This window comes from Microplitis mediator, chromosome 10 (genome assembly GCF_029852145.1).
Source record: "Microplitis mediator isolate UGA2020A chromosome 10, iyMicMedi2.1, whole genome shotgun sequence".
NCBI lineage: Eukaryota > Metazoa > Arthropoda > Insecta > Hymenoptera > Braconidae > Microplitis > Microplitis mediator.
This window is the reverse complement of record NC_079978.1, coordinates 6,230,686-6,233,160: the sequence shown is the minus strand read 5'-3', so window position 1 is coordinate 6,233,160 and position 2,475 is coordinate 6,230,686. Positions and strand designations below refer to the sequence as shown.

General features: G+C 24.8%; 1 non-coding gene across 1 annotated transcript; it reads left to right on the top strand.

Annotated features, from left to right (window-relative positions):
• Positions 1-2,288: 2,288 nt before the first annotated feature.
• Trnas-aga (transfer RNA serine (anticodon AGA)) lies at positions 2,289-2,370 on the top strand. The gene has a single exon. It is a non-coding gene; the product is annotated as a tRNA-Ser (tRNA).
• Positions 2,371-2,475: the final 105 nt, after the last annotated feature.

The following is a 2,475-nucleotide window of genomic DNA, read 5'->3' as shown; positions in this document are numbered from 1 at the left end:
TAAGTAAAAAAGTTATTTATAGAAGTAGAAACGCGAGCTCAAATAATTTTATCACTTTTTTTAATATTATTTAACAATAGATTTAAATAAATGATTTTTTAAAAATTATTCTGGTAAAAAAAAAAAGTTTTTTCGTTTAAAAAAATAAAGGCGCAGATTTTAAAATAAAAAAAAAAAAGAGAGTAATAAATAAAAGAAAATAACTATTCCTTGATAAAAATTATATTGTGAGTAAAAACGTCATATTTATTTTATACAGTGATATATATATACATACATAACATATTATATATATATTTACTAAGACAACTTTTCTACTATTAAGTACGTATAGAAATTATAAAAATTATATTTAAATAATATATACATATATATAAAAAGATAATAAAGTAAAACATATTACGTATGAAATTTATGGCGGTGTAATTTATTCGGACGGAAAAATAAATTACGCTGGCAAAAAAAAATAGTCGAGTATGAAATATTTAAATAAGTGAATTTAGCTTATCAAATTTTAAATAAAAAATTATCGCTTATTTTTGCGATGAATTTATTAATAATAGTTATAATAAAGTCAGTAATTAATGGGTATTTATTTACATAATCTCGGCTGTCTGCAGCGCTCACAATTTATTTTATTAAATTTTAAATCAAATTTACGCTCGTTTATTTCAATTATTTACATTTAAAACGTCTATTATTTACAGAAGCTAAACTATTTTAATTAGCTACTTGTTTTACTATTTACTTTCATTTTTAATTATTAAGATATGTGTGGTTTTCACATATAAGATTAAAATAAATAAATGAATAAATAAATATATATATATACATATATATTATGATAAAGATAATTATATACATGCATATAACAAATTATATTGTATTAAATATTATAAATCGATGTCATAATAAATATGATACTCGTCATACATTTCTTGGTTGTTTATTTGATCCTCTTGTTTCTTTATTTATTTATTCCTGTAATTGAGGCTGGGCTGCCCTGACAAATTCACAAATTTTAGATTTATATTGATCAATATGAATTTATATTGATCAAGATGAATCGAATCATTAATTGATTATTACAGCAATTTTTTCGGCCGATTTATAGAGATGTCATAAAGCCAAGTGTCCTACTTGAGTACGACCCAGCCCTAAGATAACATTTATGTAGTTGAGTTTTTTCAAATTCAAAAAGCGCGCCACGTATAAAAGCGGCTTATTCTTATTCTCTACCAATCAGGTTCCTGATTACATGCAAGCCAATAATTATATTTTTTTTTTTAGCTTACAGATGGAGCAAGTCGATTAAAAATAGTATTTGTCCTTGTTCTTTATTGGCTGTGGAGTGTAAACGCTCTTAGTAATTAATTTCACGTTAAAGTTTTAGTTTAACCTTTTTAAAATAATTTACTTATTTATTTAAAAAGTTTATTTGATCCTGAGCTCCCTAATGGCAAACACTTTTTTCATATAAAAATAAAAAATATAAATTGAGGCTGTCTTATTTCCATGACGTAATTTAATGGTTCACGGTTTTCTGCATAGAATTCGTCGGTATTCCGATTTTATCAAGTACTAGAAAGACAATAAATAAAATTAATGTACACATGTGACATAGGTATACAATTAAATTTTTAAATTAACCAGAAAAAATTAAATTGATAGGTTAAATTTATATTATTCCAAAACGCATAAACAATTGAAAATCACAAATTAATTACCTCAATTATTAAACATTAACTGTCAAAAATTATTAATAAATCATTGAAACAATGAAAACAATATGAATTTTTCATACAAAGTAAAACAAGAAATTAAAAGTAATTAATCAAAGTAATGGTTCAAAACGAAATAATTAACTTCAATAAGTCATAAATAAATATAGTACTGACTGATCATGTTCATCTGTATTTTTTATGTACTTTTTATTATATTAAAAATTATACCTAAGCTATTTTTGTTTCAAAAATTTTTACTACGATAGATGCATACTCGGCGCACGTTTTTGCGGATGAAATATTTTTTTTTTTTGCTAATGTGTATACTACATGTAATTTATTGAACTATCTTATATGATTTTTGACCAAGATAGACAGTTTAATACACCACTATTAAGTTGGTGCGGAATTTTAATATTTTTTAATGATTGATATACCAAAAAATTGCTCTTTAAATGCTCTTTCAGAATTCACAATTGTTCCAATCCATTTAATAGTGGTGTTTAATACTTCGATTGATTGATGCTTATGTAGGGAGTTGGAGGTACGTCAATGCAGAGGGCAGCAGTCGTGGCCGAGTGGTTAAGGCGTCTGACTAGAAATCAGATTCCCTCTGGGAGCGTAGGTTCGAGTCCTACCGACTGCGGATTTTTTTTTAAATTTTTGCATACAATCCAAAGCCTCGTTAACATTTTTTATTCAAATTTAAATAATAACAACTTTTATTACTCGGTTGCTAAATGATATGAAA